At 41.2% G+C, this 19,317-nt stretch overlaps 1 protein-coding gene across 5 annotated transcripts in view; it reads left to right on the top strand.

Moving 5' to 3' along the window:
• The first annotated feature begins 210 nt into the window (after positions 1-210).
• The window catches only part of RAB27A (RAB27A, member RAS oncogene family), a 34,932-nt gene continuing 15,825 nt past the window's right edge, over positions 211-19,317 (top strand). Inside the window, exons 1-4 of one of the 5 annotated variants that reach the window (XM_082768907.1) lie at positions 1,953-1,969; positions 2,548-2,633; positions 3,079-3,207; positions 11,400-11,517. The gene's annotated coding sequence lies outside the window, so the exon portion shown is untranslated. Of the gene's footprint in view, positions 336-1,585; positions 1,656-1,948; positions 1,970-2,547; positions 2,634-3,078; positions 3,208-11,399; positions 11,518-19,317 lie in introns of those variants that run through there. The other 4 variants (XM_082768910.1, XM_082768906.1, XM_082768908.1 and 1 more) reach the window with 4 other exon arrangements.

The following is a 19,317-nucleotide window of genomic DNA, read 5'->3' as shown; positions in this document are numbered from 1 at the left end:
GTGCCTCTCTCTGATGGATTTTCTCCGGCGGCCGGGCCGTGCCCTCGGCAGGGTGACGGCTCGGGGGGTGCAGCCGAGGAGCCGGCCCGGCTCGTGCCAAAGGAATTTGGGCAGAGCCGGGGGGGCCGCGGGCAGCTCCCGGGCTGAGCCCCCGGGGCTGAGGCGGGGCCGGGGCGGGCCCCGCGTCCGTGAGGAGCCGCCCCCGCCCCTGCCCCGGCCCCATCCCCGGCCCCGGCCCGCACGGGAAGTGATGTTGCCCTGACGGAAAAGGCGATTTACAGCCCAAAAACACGGACGCGGCGCTGCCGGAGCCGCGGGGTGGCGGGGCCGGGCAGGTAGGCGGGGGGCGGCGAGGCGAGGCGAGGCGAGGCGAGGCTGAGGGGCCGCCCGTGGGGCACGGCGGGGCCGCAGCGGCTTCCCGCAGCCCTCGGAGGGGCTTCGGCGCCCCGTGGGGCTCCGCCGGGCGGTGCTGGCGGGCGGGCCGCGCTTCCCCTGCGGGCGCTGGGCTGCGCTGGGGCCGGGCCGGCGCTGCTGCAGCGCGGGGAAGGCGCCTCGGGCCTGGCGGGGCAGCGGCTGCGGCAGCGGCGCCTCGCCCGCAGCAGAAGGCGTGCTCGGCGCGGGGAAGGGGGGGGGGGACAGCCGACCTGAGTTAAAAATAAAATGAAAATAAGGCTTTTTTGGTGAGTTACAGAGGGAGCGGTGTGAGCGTGGATCCTCTGGCTAGTCAGGAGCTGGGGCTCGTGTCTGAGGGGCAGCACGGCTCTGACATCTGTTGCTGCTCTCCCGGACCGCCTGCCAGAAGGGCTCAGGGGGCCTCAGCCTGGTTTGCTTGGGCCAAGCCAACAGTTTGATGACCTTAGATCTAAGGATTGCTAAAGCCATCAGGAAGACTTCTTAGTTGTTCTAATTCTAATAGCAGCTACATCGCTATTTAATACCGGTTGTAGTTTTTGTGCTACTGGCGAGGTGTAAAGGACGTGCCTGGAGCTGTCAGAAACACCCAGCCTCACTTCTTGGCTCTCCTGGGAGATGCGTGAGGTGCGGTTTGAGCCTGTTGATGGTGTGACTGCTCGAACAGTTTACGTATTGGTTAGCACGTACAAGATTTTCATCGGAGTAACACGTGCTTGGAGTAGGAGTCCTCCTAGGCGCTCCTGGAAAGGTGATCTTTGTATTTACTGCTGGTACTGAAACTCTACAAAACGCCTACTGGGTCCCATACGTGAAATATGTTAGCGCCACTGATCAATTTCTAAGGTCGCTTCTGCATGCCTGTTCTTGGAAACTTGCTCCTACGTAGAATTGTCTTCTCAGTCCTTGCTTTTCTTCATAGACATGTAGCACTTTTGTGACTGTTCCAAAATTATTTTCCAGTCAGGAAAAAAGTGTCTAATTGAATATGCATTTCAAATGTGAATACGTTATTGTAGGAATAGTATTTGTGATGCTAAAGGGTTTGTCTCAAAAGTGTGTTTGAAGAGATAGAAAAAAGAACAGCACATTCCTGTGTTTCTAGTTCAGGGCTCTAATTTTACACCTGCTTAATTTGTTCCAGAAAGGAGTTCTGGGTGGGAAGCATCTGCTACGGCATACACTGTTGCATTTTTAGAGTTAATAAAATTTCTCATCTGGGACCAGATATCTAAAACCAGACTGTAAGTTTGTTTTCATCACTATCTTTAAACGTGGTAACATTATTTTATCACTTGACTACACATTTCCTTTTCATTCAAAGAGAAGATTGGTGAGATAAAAGAATTTTTAAGTAGCTCTTTGTGTTTACAGGAACAAATGTTACAAGCTGTGTTCCTTGTATGTTCTCTTTGGATTCTCAGTTAGTCTATTACTGATAGGTGTCTGCTGTGCTGGCACAGGGGCCATTGATCGATCTGCCAGTTTTCAGTATTACCCTGGATCTGCACATCAGCACTGTTAATGAGAGCAGTCTGTCATGGTCACCAGAGGGCTGGTAAGAATTTAATTTAGAAACAGGCAAAGTGGGCACTATATATGGAATATAAAAAACGGCGACTCCTTTCTCCTTGTTACTTAATGGTTCAGGGAATAATTATAGCCAGGTGCATTTAAAGTGTATTAAACTTCTGATTTAAATAGTTAACTATCAGATACTCTCTTCTGTATTAAAGACTTATTATTTTACTCCACTGCACATGTGATCTGATCCTGCAGGTGATCCTAAGTTTGTTCTTATTTCTGTGATTTCAGAGGGCTACTTACATACTTACAGCTAAGTGTTTGCTGGGCTGGGCATGTAAAGTGCTCAAGGACTTGTTTTCACGCCTGTCTTGCAGATGCCACCTATGCTGGAGATATCATTATGTTTACAGAACTGACTTCAAATGTGGCTGAAAAGTTGTTTAAGTACAGCATGGCTTAAGAAATAGTTATTTAAAAAGGAGCTCATTTTTAGAGCAAAACCTTTCTTTTTCTTCTATTTATACAAATATATTCTCAACCAGCTGTCTTCTGGGAATAGCATCTGGTTATGAGACTTCTTTTCCTAATTTTTATTTTTTGTCTTTCTAGTCTGAAAACTGCTTCCTTGTTGTACAAGTTAGTCCTGCCTGCTGACATTAAATCAGTGTGATCAGACCCTTTTATCTCCCTTGGAGGTAAAGCCACGACGAATAAGGAGTCGTAGTCCTTAATTTCTTTATTGAAATATTCTAATACTGTTTTCTTTTCATAAATGTTAGAACAATTTACTTTTGCTTATTGTAATAAGTAGTCTCAACTTTTGTGATTTATTTTCCGATACAATAAGCTTTGAAGATTACATTTGGGCATATAGATTAAAACATAGACTATAACCAGCATAATTTCTTCTGTGATGTTGCTGTGGCTTCAAGGAGTTGAAAATAGTGTGATAGATTTATGAGAGTTTTACGTGGTACCAGCTGTTGTAATCCTTTTCATGTACTGGGCAGCACTTTGAAGCTGACTTGACAAGTTCTACGGTGTTTGAACTACCAAAGGGGAAAAAAAAAAAAAAGTATTGCTTTTATGACTCTGAAGATAATATAAAAATGTAAACTAATGCAGCGCTATTTTCCCAAGTTTGGGAACCCATTTCCCATAGGTGCTCTGTTTTCCCATGGCTGATATTCGCACTGAAGAGAAAGGAGCGAGTCTAAACCATAGCAGATACAGGCACTTCAGGAAGACGCTGTGAAGACTGCTAGCGAGGTAGGAAAGGGGCAGGAAACAGCAATGAAGATACGAGCTTAGTAGGAGGAGTACAGCTTTTCTAGAAATTTGTGGTTTGCAGTGGAAAAAGGAGTTGGTAGATACATGAATAGTCTTTTTAAATTAGAAGTTGAATTTGTGGGCACTTGCAAGTGGTATTTTGAATCTCACTCTATACTTCTGCAACAACTACTTATGTAAAACAGGTATGTGAATTAAAGGGCTGTAAGGAGTGTATGTAGCTGGTATTTTTTTGTGCCCAGATAATATACTGGATGGATAAGGATAACTGCTGTACCAATCGAGAAGCTGATACTAGGTTAACTTTGGTGTTGGTGACAAACAAGGAGTTTTGCAGCTGGCCATCTTTCTGCTTGTGCCTACAGCTGTCATTTGAAGAGATGACCTGTTGGAATAAAAAGCAAAATAGTTAAGTATTACTCGAGATTAATTTTTTGTTTCCTCTGAGGTAAGATGAGGCAACACTTACTAAACTAACTTATAAATGGAAAGGGTAGATGAGATTTCAGGTTAGAATTAGAAACAGCAGAATTCAAAATAAGCTGAGAACAGTCAATATACCCTTGTTACAGTACTTCTGTTAAGCATATTAACTTGCAGGGCAGCATGTGTCATCAGCAGGTGATGAAGGTTCTCTTGCAGAAGTACTGCCATTTTAAGGGGATCTTCCCATTTCTAATTAGATGCTTCAAAATGCTTATGCTGCCGTGCTAGCTGATCTACAACCATGAAAGTGAACAGCATGTGCTCTCCAAGTGCACCAGATTTCACTCTATCTCATTATTTTCATAACTGTTGGATATTTATTTGGTTCTTTTGCCTGCTCAGTGAAAGGGTTATAACAAAAAGGTTGCTATGTGAGCTGAAAAGAAAGAAAAACAATTTTGTCCAATAACATCTTCGGGAAAGGGGAATATTTCTACTAGACTGAAGGCTACAGTCATCAATAAGAACTAGTAAAACATGTATGTTCAGTAGGAGGAAAAGAAAGTTGAATCATTTTATGATTAAAAAAACAAATTTTCATTTTTTTCTTTTGTGTCTCTGCCAGTCGTGCATATTATGAATCATATTAGTAGGTGCTGAGGAAAGATTCATTCCCGCTTTAAATCCTTGCTGACAGTCGCATGACTAACACGTAGCGTGCTGCATTTTGAAAACTTCAGAGCATCACTCAAAGCAAGCAGTTGTGGGAGTTGCATTTGAATTTGATAGCAAGCCTTTTATAATTATTTTTAGATTGGGTAAATGTAGCCCTAAGTTTGACTTGCTAAAGTAGGGTTATTGTTTATTTAGCTATGATATAGAAGAGGTGACTACGTATCTTTATTTGATAATTTTTGGAATTGTCAGTTTGGATATAGCATGTAGTGCACAGGATGGGGCCTGAGACCCTGATATTTGTTAGGAGAAGCTGAAGAGCTGACTTTGGAAGATCTACGAAAAGAGCTTGCTGCAAAAGTTGAAGTGTGCATTTTGGTAGACTTCAAAAGGGGAAAAAAAAAAAAAAAAGCTTGAATGGTTAATGCACGTAAACTCAGCCAGATTTTATTCTATTAGCTGTTTTATTTCTACTAATAGATGTGCTTACGTTTAATTTGCTTTTAAATAGAAAATGCCTTTAATTCCAAAATGGAAGGAAAGGTGTGGTAAAATTGCAGGATTCTCAATTTTCAGGTGTCAGTGTGTGGCAGCACGAGCTGTGGCTAGTCTGGGGCAATGCGTGTACAGCGTGGCCAGGCAGTGGGACGCTCTTACAACCTAAAAATGGTAACTGCCAGCTCTTCAGAGGAGGCATGCATCTGGCTCTTGCCTTGATCCAGCTGCACAAAGTGTGTAGGACTTCATCTTGCTGTGGCTTCTTGCCCTTCTGTGAAGGAGTACGGAAACTGATCAACAGGCCCAAATGCTGGGGAGAAAGGCAGAAATGACAGGGACAGAGAAACTCAATTTATGTCTAATAGGCTTTATTTCTGTAGGCTAAGAGGCATGTCCTCATTTCAGCTTTGTTTTTTGTATTGTAAATTTGGAGCTTTGCTTCAAGAAATCCTTATTGCACACGCAATTTCCAGTGTGACATGCTGAACATTACAGAATTTCTCTTCAGTCTAGCATCCTGAGTGATCTTGAGGAATGGGAGCAGTAACATTTTTACTTAATGGAAGTCACAGAAGGAGTAGAATAGAGCAAATAGAACTGAACGTCCCAATTTGGCAGTGTACACCAGAATCACTAGCTGTACAAACCCACCAATTCCTCTAGCACACTCTGGATTAACCAGTCAGGTCAGTCATACTTAACTTAGGGAGTCACTGAATAAATGTGGAAATGAAAGAGCTCTAATATTAATGACCTTCATGGTTTAAGAAATGATAGGGGAGAATAATAGCATTACGGATGTCTCGTGAGGTTTCATATGCTTTATTGAGTGAAAGGTCAAACGGTACAGGACAAATGGAATATTTTTCTGTAGTTCGGAACTTATGCATATAGAGAATATATATGCATAATGCAGAATATATATTCTATTATGCAAATATATATAATATAAAGCTATATTTATCAAACAAGTAGAGCAAAGTTACTCTGTACTCTGAAAGAATGCCAAAATGAGTTTAACAAATGCTTCTCAGCTAGTTATGTTCAGTAGATGTTATCTTGACAGGAGAAAAGGTGGTAGGTGCTAAGTTGGGCTTGCCTAACAATTTCTAGCTAGGCAGACTGATTGCAGAAGTGTGTACATCACGTAGGCAGACTTGACATTTTTGCCCAGATCAGCCTGTCTGTGGATGGAACTATTCACAGGTAGCTAACTAGTTCTACCGAGTGTGCTTCAGGTGAGTGAGCACTGCATTTATGGTGGGAGAAACAGTTCTTCAGGCAAGCATTAGCTAAGCCATTCAACTTTTCTTCCTGAGAACTAATTTAAAGTGGAAAAGACACTGTTGTCATCTTATGGGGAGAATGAAGACCACTTGTCATGTTAAATAGACTTACAAAAGATGTGAATGGGGTGTAGAGCTGGAAAGAAAACCCATTTCTTTACAAATCGGGACTCTATTGAGATCCATCTTAAAAAGCAGTGTTGTTGTCTTGGCGATGAAGAACTGGATCAGGCAGCGCAAAGAACAAATGCATATGGGTTAAGTGTCAGCATATAAAAACATCAAAGCAGCTTTCAAAATTGTATTAATATTATAAGACTGTGAAACACTGAAAATCCTTTCAAGGAAGCTGTAGTGCATGTTCATTTCCATTGGTACGACAGCTTCCTGTAAAGCTACTACATTTCTTAATTAATACACTTAGTCATCAACCCTGTTGATATGTAGATAAAGATCATTGATCTCAAATGCGATTTGTAGCTCTTCAAGCTGAACATAGAGATACCAGATTATTACTGTGCAGTTACAGCTGCATACCAAAATGCAGGGCTGCTTTTGTCTGCATATGTTACTGTCCTAGGTGCTTTTTTCATGAAATCAGGCCCTCACTTCCTAAGTATTTATGACACGAGGAACCAACATAAATCTCACTTTCAGAAGAGCGTGTGTAATATTTCTTCCATCTTTAGATTAAATATTCCTATTTTAAGCTGATGTAATTCGAACGGTGTGAATGTTGCAAAGAATATCACTTATTGCATGCAAAAGGATCAGGTTTGCTCAGTCCAAAAATAATGTTTGTTCTTGCAAATAACTATTAAATTTTATTGCTGTTTTAAATTCAGAACTTTGTATTTGCTCTTTCTTGGTGTCTTAGCACTTTGTACATAGACGCTGTGTTCTTCCTAATATTTCCGAACTTGACTGGGAAGTAAGAACGTGATTCGAGAATTAAAAAAATAATTTGGCATTTCTCTTTTCATTCAGATCTAGAGCAAGCACCTACACTCTTGGCTTTGTCTCAGGACAAGTTGTGACTATAATTATGTTAATAGAAAGTGGAGACAGTACATTTGTAGTTCAACAGAAATGACAAATTGATTAGATCCACTCGTTTGGGATAATTTTAATAGTCTCTTCTGAGATATTAATCTGTTCTTCAAATGTAAGCAGATTTGCTTTCTGGAAGTACACTTCCAGTGTTTTTCCTGTGAAAAAGATGGCAGAGCTTGGTGTGAGGTTTTCCGAAGTGCTGATGTTTGAGTGCCCAGTTGCTGGGAAAGATTCATGTCTTCAGGCAGTGAGCTGTTCCATGAAAACAAAATTGATGCCTCTATCTATTATTTTAGTGTGACATTCGCTTTATTCCTGAAGAGTATCTTGTACCCCTTGGAAGTTACTCACCCGGAATCGCATTTGGAGAATATTTTTAAGAAGCTGTTACCTGTTAAAAAAGTTACTGATCTTAAACATTGATACTTTAACTGATAGTTTATCTCTTGCAATGCCGAAAGAAGGCTCAGTCACAATCATTAGTAACTGCCTAGATTGGCTCACATGTGAACCAAAAGAACAGAAGTGTTTTACTTTGAATCGGTATTACAGAATATTTAACAGATGTGCCTTTTGGGTAGCAGAAGGGACTGCTTGACCTACTTTCATTTTAATTGCAGAAGGAGTATTTTGTGATTTGATGCTGGCAGAGTTCAGCTGCTACATTTCTGATGTGAAAGTTGATCATCTGAGTATGGTTTGCCTTTTTTTTTCTTGGTGGGTTCTTGGTGTGAGGAGAGTAGTTGCTGTTCAATATAAAGGATTTTCACCCCTCCTTTCAGGTCTGTTTAGTTCTGTCTTGGGATATTAGCATGTTGCTGCACTTACGGACTGCTGTGGCAGCAAGTGGCAAGCTGATTCGTGTGACAGATGGTCTGTTTCCCACTGCAGCTCGAGTAACTTTTTCCAGTGTCTTTTCTTGAGAAGCTGCCTTCTTCCAAGGAAACAACTGTAATTCTGCTTTACAGTTGTAGGAATCTGCCTGTACCAATAAGTATTTTTCCTATTTACCTCCTCCCCCCCCCCACCCCTTTTCATTTTGGACTATATTTGTCTCACTTGAAATAATTGCTGTTAGCACCTGATCAGTCTCTTCTTGAGGTTTGCCAGCATGTATGTCAGTCAATTCATAGGCAGTGTGTCCCAGTGGCTCTTTACCCTCCTTTTGCATTTTTTAAGTTTCCTCTTTGATTGCCAGTAGAGGTTTTGTGGCACAGATAAGATTTGTGGATGCTAATGAATAATGTTGCCCTGGGCTACCGGCTGGTTGTTTTTCATTCCACTGTCTGGCATGTGAAGACTCTGCTGTGGCTGTTGGTAAAGACAAGCTGAGATTCTTGTCTGTGCTGGAAAAAGCCATAACTGGTCATAGTGCTGAAGAACAGACCCCAGCAGAACTGGGTCATCGGAGGCTGGGGGCAGCTGACTCTGCTGTGAGGCAAGTTCATAGCTTTTGGCTTTGGAAATGGAGAATTGTCTGTAGCATTAAGTGAGGTGGCTTGTTGCTCGATCCTTTGGCCCCTATTTCTGTCTCCAGTGGCGGATGTCCAGGTTCCTGTGGGAACCTCTGTCAGACAGGTAACAACCTAGCAGTTTCTTCTTGGGGAAGTGTCTGATGTGGGATGGCTTGGGCACTTCCAGCTTTTCTTAGGAGCGTAAAATACATGAAGGCAAACTTTCTGAAGCTTGGGATGAAGAATGCTATGTGCTGTCCAAATGTGTTTGACTGTCCTTAAGCTTCCTCCTGAGTTCCTAGACTTACGTGGCATATAGATCAGTTTTACAAGAAGGCCATGAATTCCAAGCATTCAGATCGTCTTTTTCATACAGGTTGTAACCTGTTCATAAAACTTCTTCAGAAAAACCCCAACACCAAACAGCAGGAAGATTTAACAACTGAATAACTGGCCATTCGTCTTTAGAGCTCTAGCTTCAAAACTGCTTTTCATGGTTGCAGGACTTTACTGACGCAGATTTGATCCCTTACACATAGTTGTAAAAGGTCCAGTCTCATAAACCCCCGAGCTTCAGATACCAGCGAGAGGAAGGCTCACCTTGGGCTGGCTGCAGTGGTTCCTGTTCCAGCTGCTACCACGCCGTTTGCACGCTCTTCCTGCCACTGCAGAAGGGGTGGCTCAGCTGTTTGTGCAGCATTTGCTGACACCCTGCAAATGTGTTTGTTTAAAAGCAGAGGCTTTAAGTAACCAAACTTTGATGTCCTAGTTTGTAAATTAGGACAAAAACAGAGGGTGCCAACTCTGCAGTTTGAAATCAATATAACTTCACTTAGAGAAAATAATCTTAATTTCAACTATGTCTTTCTATTGAAGTCTTACTGCTGTGAATAAAAGCTTTCTGGAGGGGGAGAGTGGGAATTGGTGTTCTTCATACCAGGTTGGTAAGAAGAAAGTTAAGCAGCCTCATTCATTTCTGAACAGAAATGATGAGGTTTGGAAATTATTTATGAATTACTCTCCTCTTAGAGATGGCAAAAATGTTTCTGTGTGGAACAGCTTGAACTCCTTTAATGTTGCTGGTTGAGGCTTCCAGGCAGGCAGTTGGCGTTCAGCATGTGTAGCTGCTCCGCGGGGCTGTTTGCAACACAGCAGAGCTGTTGCTTGGTCGCTTTGTCAACACTTCTTATCCTGTTCCTCCTTCTGCCCTCCCGAGCAGTTACCAGACATTCTCAGCACTTGTGGTCTAAGTATTTCTTCACTGTAAGCTAATGTGCTGGTATTGATCAGGAAAGCAGTTAAAGACAAAAAACGTTCACTTTGCCAAAAATTGAGTGCCCACTTTGTTATTGCGTGTGGGAGCAAAAAAAGGACTTCTGTCTTCTCTTGAAGCTGAGGTGAAATTTGTTGAAGGTTGGAGTGAGCCAAGAATGGTTAGACTTTTAAAGATTGTCGCCCGTAACAAAATGTCCAAGAAATGGATTTTAGTTAAATCTGGAAAAATACTAAGGCAGGGCATGAAAAATGTTCTGCTGCAGTTAATTATTTGCCATCTCAGCATAACAAAACTTCCGTGTTCCCTGAGGAAAAGGGCAATGATCGTTGCCTTGATTTACAGGAAAGGAGGTGAGATAGTTGAGCACTGCAGCAAGTGAATTAGGAAGCTTCTGGCGTTGTCTTTGTTACTGGTGGATGAATGCATTAAGGATATGCTAAATTTTGCAGCCAGCTTTCTGTAGCACTTCTGAAGTGACAAGGCTGGAGAGTAGTCTTACAAACCCTAATTTCCTTTCTTACTTGAAACACTGTGAGAAACAAACTGAGACAAGAAGGCGTTGTGCAAGGTAACCCATCTGTTAAATCTCACTCATCACTCGCTTGGTCCACATCTTTCAGTATCTGTAACCTCAGGAGTGTTTGAGAGAGGGGACGAGACCTCGTGCTGGTGGCAGCAGCCCACAGCTCCTCTCCCATCCTGGGGACCCAGGGCAGGGAGCGCTGGCCAGGAGCGCCTTGGTGCTGGCGCCAGTGCCACGGCGTGGCCTGGGCGCGTGGATCCGGCCTGCTGGGGCCTGTGTTAACAGGCCCTGATGAATGGGCTCATTGTGGAGGAAGAGGTGGTTTACAAGTTAAATCACAAATTTTATTTCCTTGAAGTTAAGTGAGTAAAACGTCCGTGCATCTCGGAGGGTTGAGGGGGGCTCCCAGGTTTGGTTGCCACAGGGTGTGCCTGGTGCCATCACACTCCCAGGGCCCGCAGGGGTGCGCGAGGGTCCCACAGGGCCGGGGCGCTGCCGCCTGCACCCTGCTCCCTCTCGGTGTCCTGACATCGGTTTTGTTATAGGTGCCTTTTTCTGTCATCTGTAAAGGCATAAAGCCAGGCTCAAGACAAATTCTCCACAGGATTTTGCATGCTTTTAGTGCTCACTGTGTTTTATTATTAGACTGCCGCGTTTGCTGTATTTTATTTGTATCTCTAATGAAACACACTGCACCTTCCATTTCCCTATGAAGAGAAGGTCTGCAGTCTAAGGAAGGGCTCCGGGTTTGTTACTTGGTTTAGAGAAAACTTGTTAATTATGTTGCTTAGTTTTAAAGGGAGGAAAAGAGATCACTTGATCGGTCAGCAAGACCACATGACAAGCAGCTGAATGTAATTAGGTGGGCAGGGTGGTTGTGCAGGGCTGGCAGCTTGGCATGCCAGTGCAAATTTGAGAGAGATTATTCTAAACTACACTCTTTTGGTTTTATTTTCTTGCTCTGCTGATACTGATTGCAGATGAAAAACAGCTCTTTTTGCATGACTATGGTATTCAAGACATCTGGACTGCGTGAGGAAACCCTGAGCTGAGGTACCTGTGGGAAAACTACAGATCCTTTGCAGTTGTTAAGCTTAGGTATGTAAATGTTTCCTCTTCCTTATTTATTTTCTTAAGATCTATTACATTATTTTCTTTGAGCTGACAGTTGTCCTATACCAAGTGTTACTGTGTTAAGAGCTTTGAAACAATGTCAGTGTGTGAACAGCCTTAAATGTTTTGAGAGACCTGGTTCAACATTGAAGAATCCTTGTGTTCTCCAGCAATATGTAAACTTAAAATAGTGAGCTACACTAATTTATGTAAAACACGGGTGTTGGGTTTAGATATCAAACCTGCAGCTATTTAGTACATCTTTTGTCATTTCTTTTTGCTGGCTGTTTTTGGCAATTGCCAAGTGTTCTTGGCGCGTGTCATTCTCGTTGAGGTTAACTGGAAGGGTTGGGGAGTGCTAGTGGCAGAGGACCTGAACGTGGTACAGGGAGAGGAGGGCATCCCCACTGGGATGTCAAAACTTAGAAGCAAAAAAAACCCACAAATTGCAGTGTTTTAATTTTCTTGGATTCGGTCTTGGACAAATGATGTACAGTGAGGAGCTGCCTGTAGTTCATAACTGAATCAGTCTAGGTTAGCCGAGTTAGCAGGAACATGGGAAAGAAATCAGTCCAAGTTAAAGACAAACCTGGGTAAGTTTATCAATAAGATTGAAATATATATAAAAAAAAAAAAATGCAGTGACCAGTGCCAGGATTTGATAACCATAAGGTGCCGTTTCTTGTCCCAGGTTGTTACCCTGTATTTTCTACTGCGTTTGTGTCAAACTCCTTCTGTAGTCAGAGGGCAGAATTAGACCTTTGATTGTAAAGTATACTGTGCAAATAATATCTCATGATACACAACAACCTAACTCAGTATTTGTAAATATTGTACTACTTGAACTCCACCTTCCCTCTCCCATATTTATTCCTGTGATCCCATTAACATACATAGATAAACTATTATTAACAAAATGTTCCTTTTGTGTGGCATTTTTTAACTGGGTTGCACACCATTATGTTTATTCTCATGTGTAATGAATGTATTGGTGATAAAGGGAATAAAAATAGTATGTTGCATGGCTGTTATTTTTACTTAAAGAAATTGGACAGCAAGGAACTGAGATAAACTGAGAGCTCATTTGGTTCACACTCCTTGTTCAATCATACAGTAAATTATTTCAGTCTTAATTATATAAAAAGCAATATGGGGGTGGGATATTATTACTATGTTTTGTATCTCCTTTGGAAGAAATGCAAGATATTTGTGCCCATGTGATAAGGTCATTCCTTGCCACTCCAAGCATGAGCTTGTAATCAGATGTCCTTTTTAGCCTAGGTGTTTGTCAGTGTTTTTCCTGTTGTGGACCAAAATTCCAGTCTTTGCAGACTCTGAATAACCAAGGAGGAGTTGTTCAGAGAACAGAAAACAGGAGTTTCCTCCATGTCTGTGGGAAGGTCACAAGGCATTCCCAAGATTATAATTGATGTCTATCACAGAGTATCTTAAAATGATTTTTCTAGTCCTAATCATCAACCCTTGAATTATGTTTATGGGAGAAAAGTGACAAATTCATCAATTGAACTACACAAATGGGCTTCCTTGCTGTTTCATTAAGATATTTGGAGTGTATGAAAAAGCTTATATAAAATAACAGGGAGCAAAGATGTTTTGTAAACACTGATACTGGCTTACTCTTATTTCTTCCCTGAGCTGGAGGGGTTGGTTGTCATAGATGCTTTATTATAGTTTATGGTTAAATAACACTCTTCAATTATTGCATTACAAGTGTGTTTTGACTGTTTTGTCTTATAGAAACCATTTCCGGCACATCTTAGGATAGTGGTTTCTATAAGGAGTTAGTCTAATAGTGTAAGTTGTTTGAAGACTTAATTTTGATGTTAAGATTCTGTTGTATAGAGCCAAGCAATATTCTAGCACGTGATGCTTACCCCCCTTTTCCTCCCCATTCTCCCAGTGGCTTTTTCTCTGTCTGATGTTTTCCAGCATGTCCTTTAACAGCACTGTTTTAAGCAAAACAACCTGAGTAATTAGGCCTGGTAAAGACAAACTAAGAATCAAATTCAGCAGTTTTTTTTCTTTCTTTTTCTTTTTTTTTTTTTTTTTTTTAATGTAACGAAAAATGCCATCAAAGAGAAATGGTAGATTTTTTTTTTTTTTTCCCTGTACAAAAAATATGAAAAAAGAATGCCAACAGTCAAGTTCTAAAACTATGCAAAACTTAAAGAATGAATTCAAATCACCTTATAAACTGTTCATGGAATGCCTCCTGACAGAATGAGGGAAATAAACTTCAGTGAAAGGGAAGTAGAAGTAGCTTTTAAAGGAGAAAAACTTATACTAGACCAATGAAGCATTAAGTTGTTTGGCTTTGTAACTAGGAAATAATATAGTTCCTGCTTCTGAATTTTGTTTAAACACTGTGTAATAAATATAAAGGAATAGAGATATATAAATTAAAGGAATAAAAATTCTTTATAAAAACTCAGTTTCAATACATTATGCTGTGACAGTTGGCTTAAACAGAAGCAGAATGGGCATCTTTGTGAGGTGGGAGTTCGCTGGGACTGAGTGGGTTGCTCTATGTTATTGTAGCTCCATCCTAGCCAATGATGTTGATACTGATGAGTACTATTTTCTTTTTCGCTTACTGAATTTGCTTTCAGTAGAATCTCGTTATTGAATTTTTGTTTTCTTCTATAGAAAAACATGTGCAATGGTTTACATTCAAACCAAAGCTGGTGTTTTAACAGAAGATGAAACAGCAGCACCTAGTTTAGTGTTTTCAAATTAGTAACTGTTGTTGGACGGTGCATTGCATCGTTCCAGTCTCTTGTGACTTGTGGACAGAAGTGCATAGCTGAATAGGCTCTTTCATGAATCTGCTTGTCCTTTATGTCCTGTTTGTTATTTTGGAGCTTTGAAGTTCCAAATAATGTAGAAGGTAAGAAATTAGTAATCACTACATGAAATGGGAGCATCAGTTGGCTTGAGACTTTCTGATTCTTCCTAAGTACACAAAGTTTTATGCTTTCCTGACTGAACAGTAAGCACAGTCTGAATCCACTGTGGTATGAAAATAATATAGAGCTATATATTATAACTGAGTAACTGCAATGATGAGTAAGGACAAGCTGTGGCATTGGACGTGATTCTTTTTGCTTTCCTTGCAGGGCTCACGTATATCTCCATGACAAGAGTTAGTGTGAGAAATCATGTTTCGCTGTGTTGTTTCTCTGAGCAATCTCAGCTGTATGTCAAGGTTTAACTAAAATTCACACTGTAATATGGGATTCTGATCAGACTGGCAAGATAAATAGCGTTGGCAACTCAGGCTGAAAAACAACAGGCTTTTTGAATGGAAGCTTTGTGTTCTGCAGTTCAGCCCACTTAATCGGTACTTCTTTTGAATGATCCCTTCCCCGAGGCTCTAGAAAAGGAGCCTTGCTAGGATACGAACTGAAGCAAGCGTCTTGCCAAAGCAAAAGCACTGTCTGAATATTTTGGCAGGCTGCAGAGCCTCAATAGAAAGCTTGGACAATGTTAGTATGTGTTGTGGTTGGAGCTCTTCAAGGGGAAGATTTGATGTCTTGTTGCAAGAGCAAGCTTATTTTTCAATTCCTGCCAAACAAACAACCAACAACAACAAAAAACAAACCACAAACCAGCTGTATTTCTGGCTTTGCTTTTTTAGAAGAGTTTGAGTGATACCTTTGAGCCACATCCATGCTCCAAAATAACTGTGTCCTGCTGTTCACAGGTCAAGATTTCTGCTTTGCTGTCTCATGCTAGTAACTTCTTGAGGAGAACGGGTAGTGCCTGTTGAATACTGGGTCTATTTGAGGCAGAAGTGGCGTTTATTATGTAAAGGACAAGTGGAAATATTCCTGGAGTATTCTCAGCAAGTTATTTCTAAACTTCTCATAGCATTTATGAAACACAGAAGCATCATACATGCTTATTGTTTCCAGACATGTTTACTAAAAAGTCCTATGCAGTACTGAGATGAAAATATTTTTCTAAGACTGTAGCTATTACAGACTCAGAAATCAAAGGCTGAGGACCTTTTTTAGATCTGCTATGAGCAGAATATTGATCCATCTCTTTATTTCTTTGAAGTGTCATGCTGCCAGCCTGCAGTGCTCTGGCTGTCTCCCCATTGCAGAGGTTGCTAGCATGGTGTGGGGTAGACCCTGTGAGCTTAGCACCTGCTTAGCACCTCTATTTTTATTTTTAAATTTTGGAAGAGCCTCAGTTTTGTGAGTCTAATTATTTTTTTCCATCCAAGTCTGCATGCACAAGTTCTCTGTTTAGCTTCTCCGGCTGCCCCTTGTTTTCAGGTCTGGTCATATCGGATCTTAGATTAAGGGACAGAAGGAATAAGCCTTTCTAGTTACTAGACAGGGTGTTTCTCAACTGACAGTTTGCCTAATTTTTTCCTGGGTAATTAAAAGCTTACTTTGTTCCCCCCCCCTTTGCCAGATCCATTTAAGAAACCCTTCTGATTCCGTAACTCCACAAATAATTTCTTAGTATTCTTAATGTCATGGCCCAGTATTCATAGATAATACAAACATTCCAGCTCATTAGAAATGGATAATGATTAGTTCTTCAGTGAATATCTTTGAGAACCAGTAAGTTTTCTGAGGAACAGGTTGTCAGCATGAGGCGGTGTTTTCATAATTACTGTAAGTGTGATTTGACACATCAGTCTTGCTCCAGAAGATTACGATGCTGTGTGGTTAGCTGTTTTTATCTGGCACGTGTAGACAGACTCACTCAGGAACTTACAGGGCTTTGGATATTTCTGTGTCATCTAAGTAATAGGAAAACTTTTAACCTCCTGAGGAATAAACAGAAAAGAACGTAGGAAGTCCTGTGTTCTGTGTTTCCCTGTTATTTATTGTTGAACTAAATCAAGTTAACTTGCACCAAAACTCAGAAAAGTTCACATTATGGGAAAGCAGTACTGCTAAAGGTAGCAGCTGAGGGAAAAAAAAAAAAAAAAAAAAAACAACTTTTGTTGCATCTTCCAATCAAAAACCTGAGTTAGCAAGGAAGAGTTAATCTTGTAAGAAAACCAAGAGAGGCAGGTAAGGTATTTCTCAATTTGAAGGATGAGAAAGGTGGATTAAATCCTGCAGTGAGCTTTTTTCCTGCCCCACCCCTCTTGTATGCTGCCCACATCTTGTCAGGAGCATGATGCAGTTTTATAGTCATATTTATATCATATTTGATTTTTTCCTTTATTTAACAGTCTAATAGGTATCTTAAGGTTATTTGTTGCCTAACCTTCTCCATATGCTCTTAATTGACCTGGTCACGATCAATTATCTTTGCCAGATTGTTTTTCTCTAATGCAGCATGTATCTTGTGTTCTTCATGAGCTTGGCAGTTTGAGCTTTTGAGGAAACATTGTCTGTATTCCAGGTGTCTATCCTCCAAAACAAGGTGGGAGACAGCTGAGAACTTTCCTGCCCTGGAGGAAAAAACCAATATATGTATTTTAAAAGAAGCTGCAAGTATTTTCCTCTGGCTGTTGACAGAGCATGTACTTAAACAAAAAACCTAGCCTGACTAATGTGGATGATTCAGGAGGCTGTGATACACGTTGGCTGAGCATAAAATCTAATACTTTCTTTAGCACGAGTACGTGCACATCTTATTCCTGAGATGCCACTCCATTCATATTCTAACTGTTCACATTAAATTGCTTTCTTTTCAATTGTTAGATTTTTACCTATTGTCCCTTTTCCTCTGCTTTTTCCTGTTGTACGTGTATTCTAGCTATCTGCAGAAGATTTTTATCTCCGGTAGAACCCAACCATTCCTTAAAGAAATGCTGAATTCCTATAATTCTTTGTGATCCTTATAATTTTCTCCTTTGTCTTTCATCCTCTGTTTCTGAGGGCAGAAATAGGAGTACAGTCTTTCCTTACTTGCCTGGAACTTGAAGTGTTGTTCGGTGGGTGGGTGGGTGGGCAAAGTTACTCTTTCTGTGAGTATGAGCAGCTTCGTGGGTGAAATCCTGGTGGCTCCTGTGTTTCTGGCTCATGTACAGCCTGCCCTGTCCGTGGAGAGGGAGCTCACCAGCAGGAGACTTGCTCAGGGTTTTGGGCTGATGTGCTGTAATGAAATTTAATGAAATTGGGCTTAGAGAAATTAATGTATTCTGCAAAACCTAGCTCAGTCTGTTTGAAGGTCAGAAACAGTATCTTTGGCCACAACAAAACTGGAAAGCTTAGACCAAGAATCTTAGTTCCATGTCACTCTAAGCCTTCTGTCCTTGCTGCTCTGTGAGCGTGTTTATATTAACTGCATTTCTGGTCATGTTGCTGTGAGAGACTTTTGCCACCTCTTAGCTGGACCTGCCAATTGAAAGTGTTGCAAACTGTGTGTAAATAAATGTATGTACGACTGGCATTCCTGATTCCCTGATACTCTCAAGAGCTGATACAGTGTACTGATGGGTTATAAATGCTAAGGTTAGGCTGTGGATAAGCCATGAGCTGGGTCCCAAAGCAGACAGAATTGTCACATCAAGGAAGGATGAAGGGCATCGCTTCACGTTTCCTGTTCATAAGTTAGTGAAGAAGTCTGGTACATCACCTTGTGAGGCATTATGGCATAAAGTATTTATTAGAGGAACAGTTGAATGGTTGAGGAAAGAGTAAGTAGTATGGAACTGTTTGAAAAATAAATCAATGAAATATTTGCTTTATTTTTTTACTCTGATTCCTCAAATTGTACAGACCTTTGCTTCACTGCTGGAAATTTAAGGCAACTGCTAATGAGAGTTCAAAGAGGTAACTTGGGTGTCAGAAGCTCTTTTTCCCAGAAGGGACATGGATCCACAAAATTCTGCAGTTCTAGCTATGCTGGCAGCTGGCAAAGTGCCCTGAGCATCTTCAGCTGAGATCAACATTTTGGAACTAAAATTTTGCAGCTCTTTTTTTTTTTTTTTCACATATTTGCAGACTTATATATATCCTAGGTATCCTTAAAATGACTTAGATCTTTCCAAGAAAGAGGCAATACATTGAGCCTCCGATTCCTTAAATTTCTGTAAAGATAACGCTAAGGAAAATGTCAAGTTAAGCAATTGAGAGTGACGAAAAGATAAGTGCTCAGAGCGACTGCATCTTCTCTCCTAGCTTACGAGAGGAAGGGGTCACTTCCTTTCTGTTGTTTATGTTGCACAGAATTTCCAAAAAGTGTTACTTGGGCCAAATTAAAGCAAGTCAGGTGATGTATGTTTCAAAGGAAAAAAGTGGAGTCAGAATACTTCAGTAGTGTCAAGTGCATATTTATTAACTCTCTTGCCTCAGCACAGCAGTTGCTTGAGCATATACAAATTGTTGTTATAATTTGTTTATATTACATTTGTGCATAGTAGGAATGTTGACTAACTCCTCGTCCCTTTTTTTTAAGGCAGATCTGACAAGTGCCTGACGGTGACCAGTTCTGACAGCACTGAGGTGCCACTGAAGCCTTAGAGCAGGGTGCGGCCGATCGCCACGCTTCACTTCTGCTAGGCAGGGTTGTGGTTATTGCTTTGCTGCAGTGTGACCGCAGTGCTGGTACGACGGGGATAGTGCATGTCTTCCCTTGAGGTCCAGATCCCTTTCCTAGTGCTTCTGCTGTAACGTGTCATGCGACATATAAAAAAAAAGCAGCTATTGAAGTTAGTTTATGTCTGCATAGTGCCCAGGTGAGAAACTTCGTTTTTTTCCCAGTACAAGTTGACTTGCACTTGCAGAAACCTGTACAACTACATTATTGCCCTGTGCTTTTATTTACACATTGTTAGCTGAGAGCCCT

The sequence above is a fragment of the Aythya marila genome, assembly GCF_965140915.1.
Source record: "Aythya marila genome assembly, chromosome: 11".
NCBI lineage: Eukaryota > Metazoa > Chordata > Aves > Anseriformes > Anatidae > Aythya > Aythya marila.
The sequence above is the reverse complement of the archived record's forward strand: the minus strand, read 5'-3'. Positions and strand labels throughout refer to the sequence as shown.